This window comes from Sardina pilchardus, chromosome 4, assembly GCF_963854185.1.
Source record: "Sardina pilchardus chromosome 4, fSarPil1.1, whole genome shotgun sequence".
NCBI classification, from domain to species: domain Eukaryota; kingdom Metazoa; phylum Chordata; class Actinopteri; order Clupeiformes; family Clupeidae; genus Sardina; species Sardina pilchardus.
Genome location: NC_084997.1, coordinates 15,011,070 through 15,018,569, shown reverse-complemented (window position 1 = coordinate 15,018,569; position 7,500 = coordinate 15,011,070). Strand labels below are relative to the sequence as shown.

At 46.1% G+C, this 7,500-nt stretch overlaps 1 long non-coding RNA gene across 1 annotated transcript in view; it reads left to right on the top strand.

Annotated features, from left to right (window-relative positions):
- Nucleotides 1-7,500, top strand: part of LOC134077788 (uncharacterized) — a 25,366-nt gene that overhangs the window by 16,157 nt on the left and 1,709 nt on the right. The window contains exon 4 of the long non-coding RNA XR_009938757.1: nucleotides 7,139-7,500. This exon is cut by the window's right edge and continues 1,709 nt beyond it. This is a non-coding gene — a long non-coding RNA (uncharacterized LOC134077788). The remainder of the gene's footprint in view (nucleotides 1-7,138) is intronic.

Genomic DNA, 7,500 nt, shown 5'->3' with positions numbered 1-7,500 from the left:
AACTTGTTCATAGAACATTTTTTGCTTTAAGCTTTGTCTCTACTTACCGTATCAATAACCCTTATTTGTTCAAAGTGGATGGTTGCTATATGGCCAAAGCCAATTCGTTAGTTCCACACCTCTCGTTAGCTGGCATATTCCAGCATTCTGTTAGAATAAGTTTTAATCATTCTTTCTGGTTCTCAGCCCACATGTTGCTACTATCTGTATAAATATCAGGTGTATAAATATTAAAGTTAAATTCCATTCTAAAGAATGCGTGACAATACGTAATTCAACCAAGCCAAGGTATAGTAATAATGGCAATGAAAAGAATGTGAATACCACATTCCAGTGAAAGTGCGGTATTTATTTGGGCGTTGATAAAGTTGATAATGGCTGGCATATCTCTGTTTAGAGGTGTTACCTGTTTGTTTGGAATGAATGAGAGTCTTAGAGACACCATCACAGGTGATTGCACTGGTCAGATACACATCTACGCCTCCATGTAACGTTCGCATTCCTGCTCACACCACAGCTGCCCACAGTCTCTGCCAAAAGGGAAATATCAGATCCATTTGATATTCAGGGGGGGGGGGGGGGGGTTCCTACCTAAACTAAGTCAACGGACAGGAGCGGCCAAGTTCAACGATGCGTGGTTTAAAAGAGAAAGAGGAATCCAAAAATTCCGAAAGGTTCCTCCTTCCCAGTCGTCTATCACCGCTGCTGTGAGATCTCCAGGCTCGGGATAATATTAGCCGTTGATGCAGTGTTGATTGTTGATAGGGTGCCAGGATCTAGGGTGTAAATGCCCGTCATTTCTCTCCCCCTCTCTCTCTGTTTTTTTTTATTTCTGAAGTACCCACCCGAAAAAAGTAAATCACTCTTTGCTCTTTGTCAGCTATTTAAAACGCGCGGTTGGCATAGCGATGACGGAATCCTGGGCGCTTATTTTGTGCCTTTAAAAGAACAAGAGGGGTTGGTGGTATGACCCCCTAACAACCCACCCCTCCCTTCCCACCACACCCCCACCCCCTGGCCCACCACTGCCCGCCTCTGCTCCAGTTGGCCCCCCGGACAGTGGAGGACTGGGGGGGGGGGGGGGGGGGGGGAGTAGTGGGGCTGTGTGAGGTGGAATGTAAAACAAGCGAGTGCACGCTATCTCAAGCTGATAAGGGGCCTGAGCCATGCCGGGGAGGCATGACCGTGACATCATGGCTGTGTCGCCCGCACACCTCTCTCTCTCTCTCTCTCTCTCTCTCTCTCTCTCTCTCTCTCTCTCTCTCTCTCTCTCCCTCCCTCTCTCTCACTCACTCTGTCCGGGGGCCAGACTCTAGCCACCTAATATAGACATCCAGGCTGCAGTCAGCAGCACAGAGGCACAGAGGCCACTGCTGGGACTGCCAGCCAGCCAGTGCACGGGACACCCCGACAACCCGCCGGCATCCAGCCACCATGCGCTCCAACAGAGAGAGGGAGAGAGAGAGAAAGAGAGAGAGAGAGAGACAGAGAGAGAGAGAGAACAAGTGAGGGACTGAATGAGTTTTGGGAGCGGGAGTGACGTGCGTCTGACGTCTCTTGCCAGCTGACTGCCCAGATTCCTGCGAGGCTGAGTGGAGACAGTGGTGCAGTCATGTGCTCCCCTCATGCCCCCCCACCCCCCCTCACCCCCCCTGGCAGAGCGACGCTGGCATGGGACGCTTACAGCACAACGCGCCAATTTTGGCTCCGCCAGAGGGTCTTCCATGTTGTCATAGTGGAGTGGAGAGGTGCGCTGTGTCCTGCAGCCCAGAATAAGTCCGCCTGAACCGGATTTAAATAGGTTACTAGGAGCTGACTGCTGAGGAAGTACAGGTGCTTATCATAGCTTATTGAGCTGTAACTATTTATTTATACACTCCGCGTTTTTTATTTGTATTATTTTAAATGATCACAATTTTTAATTTACATTTGATCTGGGGATAGTTGATAACACGGATTACATGGGAATATCTGTAGAAAAAATAACTATACAATTTTACAAGCCAAATATTAACATTCTGATAAAAATAGCATAGAGTTACATAAAGTGTGTATTTTTAATGTATTGCTGTCCAGGGGCCATTCCAGCACAGTCAGTCATTTCCAGGGTTATATAAAAGAGTTAGCCAGTACAATCTAAATTGGGGAACATGTGCTATTTGTGTGAACTCGGTGGGGCAGTCGGCGGAAGTGAGGATGTCACTCGTCCAACTGGGACATGCCTCTTTATCTGTGTTTCACGGGCTTTTTAGCTGGCCAGGATCACACCTCTTATCCCAGAGGAATGTGAAGAATTCCTCTCTCTCTCTCTTTCTCTCTCTCTCTCTCTCTGTCTCTGTCTATCTGTTGGTATGTGTGTCTTTGTTTTAGTGCTTTAGCCCTTATTACGCTGGCTGAGGTTGGAACACCCTTGTCCTGGAGTGTTTAAATATATAGACTCAGTAATAAAAAGGAAGCTTTCAGCTCCTCTCGGCTGTGTTAAGTGACTCACAAGCTGTGTGTGTGTGTGTGTGTGTCTAGTTTAAACCTATCCTCATACCTTTTTCAATTGTTCTATTCTTCCACTTTTAAAAAAGGCTTAAATGTTTAACGAAATTTACTATATGTAGCGACAGTTTTTTCTGAAAATAACCTTGAAAATCTAAACTTACACTCAGGGAATCTGTTTGTCTAATGCTTCAAGAATTTCAGTGCACATTTAGAAATTGTCAAGAGATATATTTAAAGTATGTCCTCTTGTAAATTCTGTACATTTGCATTTGTGCAGCCTCTGAATAATGGCATTAAAATCACATTGTTAGATCTGAATCTAATTTACTTAAATGTATAGTTAGCAATGTGCTTTAGATATGTTTGAAACATAAAATTCACAATATTTAGAACAGACCTTTTTGTCCCAGTTGGAGCTATTTCCCTTTTATTTCCCTCTAGTCTAGCTTTGTATTCAATTTCCTTTTCCTTTTTTTTTTAGCAAAATGTGGTTTTAGAATTTTAAAATTGTTATTTTAAGATCTTTCAGTTTCCTTTCAATTATTTTAGAATCTGAAGCTAATTCAGTTGGTTAATTTGTACATTTAATCAAACTTTTATTTAACACTTTATTTCGTACATTTCAATGATCATTTAATTTACAAAATTCCTAATAAAGTTAAATAGTAATATTTCATCATCATTATTATTATTATTAATAATAATAATAGCAATAATAATCACAATAATCATACTATTCATAATGATAATCATTTACTTTCAATGTGCTTTTTATACTCACATACTAGTTTTTATAACAAACTTGGTGATTTGTAGGATCTTTTAGTTTTTTGGGATTTTTGTTTTGTATGTTTTCCAAATGTTTCACTGGGTCATGACAACGCCATGAGCTCATGAATGTTCTAAAGAGAAGGGTTCCTCAGAGGTGAGCTGAATCACTGTTGTGTGTCACGATCCCATTAAAACAATAGCAGCCTCAGTCCCCATGTGAAGGAGTGGCACTGGTGGTCAGTCACTCTTGACATGACTACAGCAGCGACAAGAGTCCCGACTTGTTCAGCTGTTTCTGAGTCAGTAACAGACCTAGTAACAAGCCGCGCTGAAACCCACGGACTGATGCCCAGAGCCAAAATGGGAGTCAGAGAGAGAGAGAGAGAGAGAGAGCAAACCCCATGTTGAAAAGTTCTGTCGTATGATTCATCTCCCCCCCCCCACACACACACACACACGCACACACACACCCCTGTGACGGGACTCAGTGGTGTTCTACCACACAGGCTGGCACAGCACGTGGGTGGAAGGGGGAGGTGTGGCTCTTTATGTTTAGGCTTGCCAACACCACAACACGAACATACACACAAACACACACACACACACACACACACACACACACACACACACACACACACACACACACACACACACACACACACACACACACACATTGAGGCATGAAGGTGAAAATCGCATACAGACCTACACACTCGCGGACACATTTGTACACACTCACACCTACAATTTGATCAGACTACTACACATACCATGTGTGTACACACATTAAGACACACCCACAAACATTACCGTAAGCTAACAATTACCCAGGATGAGCTGTGGTCTCGGGGAGAATTCTTGGGAATTCTTTGAAAACCTGAACTTACTTGTAAAAGAGACGAGACCTGCTTGTCAGCAGTTCCTAACATATTCAGACTAGCATTCTTCCATAGTCCAGGAAAAGTTTGTTCATTAAACTATTCATAGAGTATGTATTTTTAAACACCTGGTATCTGTCAGAGGTTGCAGTTTTCACCAGTTTTAACTTTTCATTGAATAGAAGTGCATGTTTCCTACATCCAAAGCCACAGTGTATATACAGTACATCCATAAAACTTTTGTCTTAGTCTTGCTATTCCTTACAAAGTGGTTGCAAAAGGTACACACACACACACACACACACACACACACACACACACACACACACACACACACACACACACACACACAATTTAATGTTTTAAACGACAAAATGTAGGTCGCCGGCATGACTCACCCACCCGTGTTCTTGGTGTTGGTCAGAGAGAGAGAGAGAGGAATAGAGAGAGGCGAGGGATGCCCGAGTCTCTTACCGTTCGAGCGTACGGTCTTCCTTCCGTCGGTGTAGGAGAGAGGAGAACTGGATTGGGCTGGGCTGGGCTGGGCTGGGCTGGGCTGGGCTGGGCTGGGAGAGGAGTGGCTGCGGGTGGTTGGATGTGGCTGATGAGCAAGAGGGATGCTTCCTGGAGGAGATGGAGAGGAGGAGAAGAGAGGAGAGGAGAGGTGGGAAGGAGTGGAGGAGGAGAGGTGAGGGGGTGGTCTGGGATGGGATGGGTCGGGTCAGGAGTGTGTGTGTGTGAGTGTGTGTGTGTCGGCCCCCGGCCTGGCCCAGGAGATGAGTCACTTTGTGACTAATTGGTGAAATATGGCACTTTAACAGGCAGTTTCAGTCCCGTCCCAAATCTGAAAGAGAATACGTAGAGATGAATGTGTGTGGTGTGTTTGGTGTGGTCTCCCACTATCTGTGTGTGTGTGTGTGTGTGTGTGCGAAGGACAGAGTTGTATGACAGGTGGACATGTCATTTTTTTCACCTTCTTCCATCGTATATCTCTCTCTCTTTGTCACTCTCCCCTCTCTCGCAACCTTCCCCCAACACAGTTGCACATGCGTGCACACAGGCACACACACAGACACACACACAGACATGCACACATACACCCACACACACACACACCCACACACACACACTCCCCGGGAGAAAGTACCTTAATTCACATTGGGTCTGTGAAACTTGAGCCTGGGAGCACTTCCTCTTTCAATCTTTTTTTCGATGGCTTATATTTGCAAAAAAAAGCAGAACGATCAGAGAGAGAGAGAGAGACAGAGAGAGAGAAAGAGCAAGAGAGAGAGAGAGAGCGATAGAAGGAAGGGGGGGGGGGCGCATTACAGTTGATGTCTGTCGGGTAGGAAAGAGGATGATCGCCAGGGGAAAACGTTTGTATCTATGACAGCCCAACGGCGGACGGTTTCATCATGACTGTGAGCGCCTGACCGCCTGTGCAGTGGCCACGCTAGGCAGGGTCCATTAGCAGTAGTCCGTTTGGGCAGGGTCCTTACGTACGCAACGCACACACACGTACGGGACACCAATGGCAATGCACAGTTAGTGTGGACTTTCTTAGGCTGCTAAACCTTATGGTAAGCACACCTCTGTTTTCCACCGTTGTCTAGGTTGAAAGGCTTGACAGATAATACATATAAGCCTAAGAAAATAATTTATACATGGCAATCAGAGTAGAATCAATGTATGTTTTTTTTTTTTTTAGATAATAATAATAATAATAATATAAATTAATTCATAAAAATGAACATAAATGCAAATGTGTTTTTTTTCATCTGTACATAATGTATAGATTAGTGGGATGTGTTCTTTTTGGGGTGATACAAGGTGAATATGAAATGTGTGTGAAAGAGTAAGTGTGTGTGTATGTGTATACAGTATGTCTGTGGAGATAGCAGAGCTTAGTACTAGCGGCTAGTAGTGTGTCCCTCAGACAGGGTCCCCATGGCGCGAAGCCTCCAGCCGTTTGCCTTATTTAGTGGCACTGTCCATTCTTCAGTTGCTCGGGCTGCCCACCGTCCTGCTCTCAAACAACGCAGTCACTGCTGCCACTCTCTGTTCACAGCAGCCGGTTTCTTCTCCTCCCTTCCTCCCTCCCTCCCTCGCTCTCTCTCTCTCTCACTCGCGCTCGCTCGCTCTCCCCTCCCTCCCTCTTTTTTTTCTCTCCGTTTTTTTCTGAATGGGTGTCCTCTCCCTAACCTCTCAATTCAGGAGAATGAGCACTGAAACAGGAGACTGCGCCCTGATTGGTCGTCCTCGCGCTGGACAGCCCCCTCTCCCTTCAGCCAGCCCCTATATAACGACCAACTGTGTGTGCGAGCCAGTGTGTCAGAGAGAGAGAGAGAGAGAGAGAGAGAGAGGGAGGGAGGGAGGAAGAGAGAGAGAGAGGGGGAAGAGAGAGGGACGGTGGGGGAGAGAGGAAGAGAGGGAGTGAGGGGAGGGGTGAGGGGGGGTGGCTTAGCATGTGATAAGAAGGCTTCGCAAGGAGACCGAGGCCAGAGTTGCGCTGGAGGGGTTTTGGGCCACGGAGAAGGGAAAGCCCCGCGAGAGAGAGAGAGGAGAGAGAGAGAGAGAGAGAGAGAGAGAGAGGCAGACAGACAGACAGACAGGGGGAGAGAGACCCCCACACCACCTCACCTTGGCTTCTCCGGTCTCTCTTTTTTTGTCTGTTTGTCTTTCTTTCGTTCTTTTTTTTCCTTCCTTTCGCGTTCTGCGCTCTGCGCTCTGTCTGCCTCTCGTTCTTCTCTCGCTCTCTCACGCCGGTCTCTCTCAGCGCTGCTGCTGTCACTTTAAGGCTGTTACTGATTAGTCGCAGAAGAATGCAACTGGAAAGAAAAAGGGAGAGGGAGAGAGAGAGAGAGAGAGAAACAGAGGAGGAGGGAGGGAGAGTTAAGTAAGAGAGAGAGAAGAGAGTCTCAGTTGGGGGAGCCGCTCTAGTCGAATCAGCGTCTTCAGTCGAGCCGCGTTGAGTTGAGGTTTTGTTTTATTTTACACAGGAGTGACTGACAGCCTTTGAAGCGGATCTCCGGCCTCTATCTCTCTCTCTCTCTCTCTCTCTCTCTCTCTCTCTCTCTCCCTCTCTCTCTCTCTCTCTCTCTTTCCTTCTCTATGACTCCACTGAAGAGGCAGCAGGACGCAAGGGAAGTCGGGGACCCCGGACAGCGTGCAGGAAATACTCCTTTCACCCAGACTGAGTAAGTGAACGAAAAAGAGAGAGACGAAAAGAGAGAAGAGAGAAAAAAAACAGAGCGCTTTGGCTACTAATGGATATCATATGGTGCATGTTAAAATTGAGAAATTGTTTGCAGATTCTTGATAACCACACAGAGAAAGACTGAAAGCATTTGAAGTGAAGTTT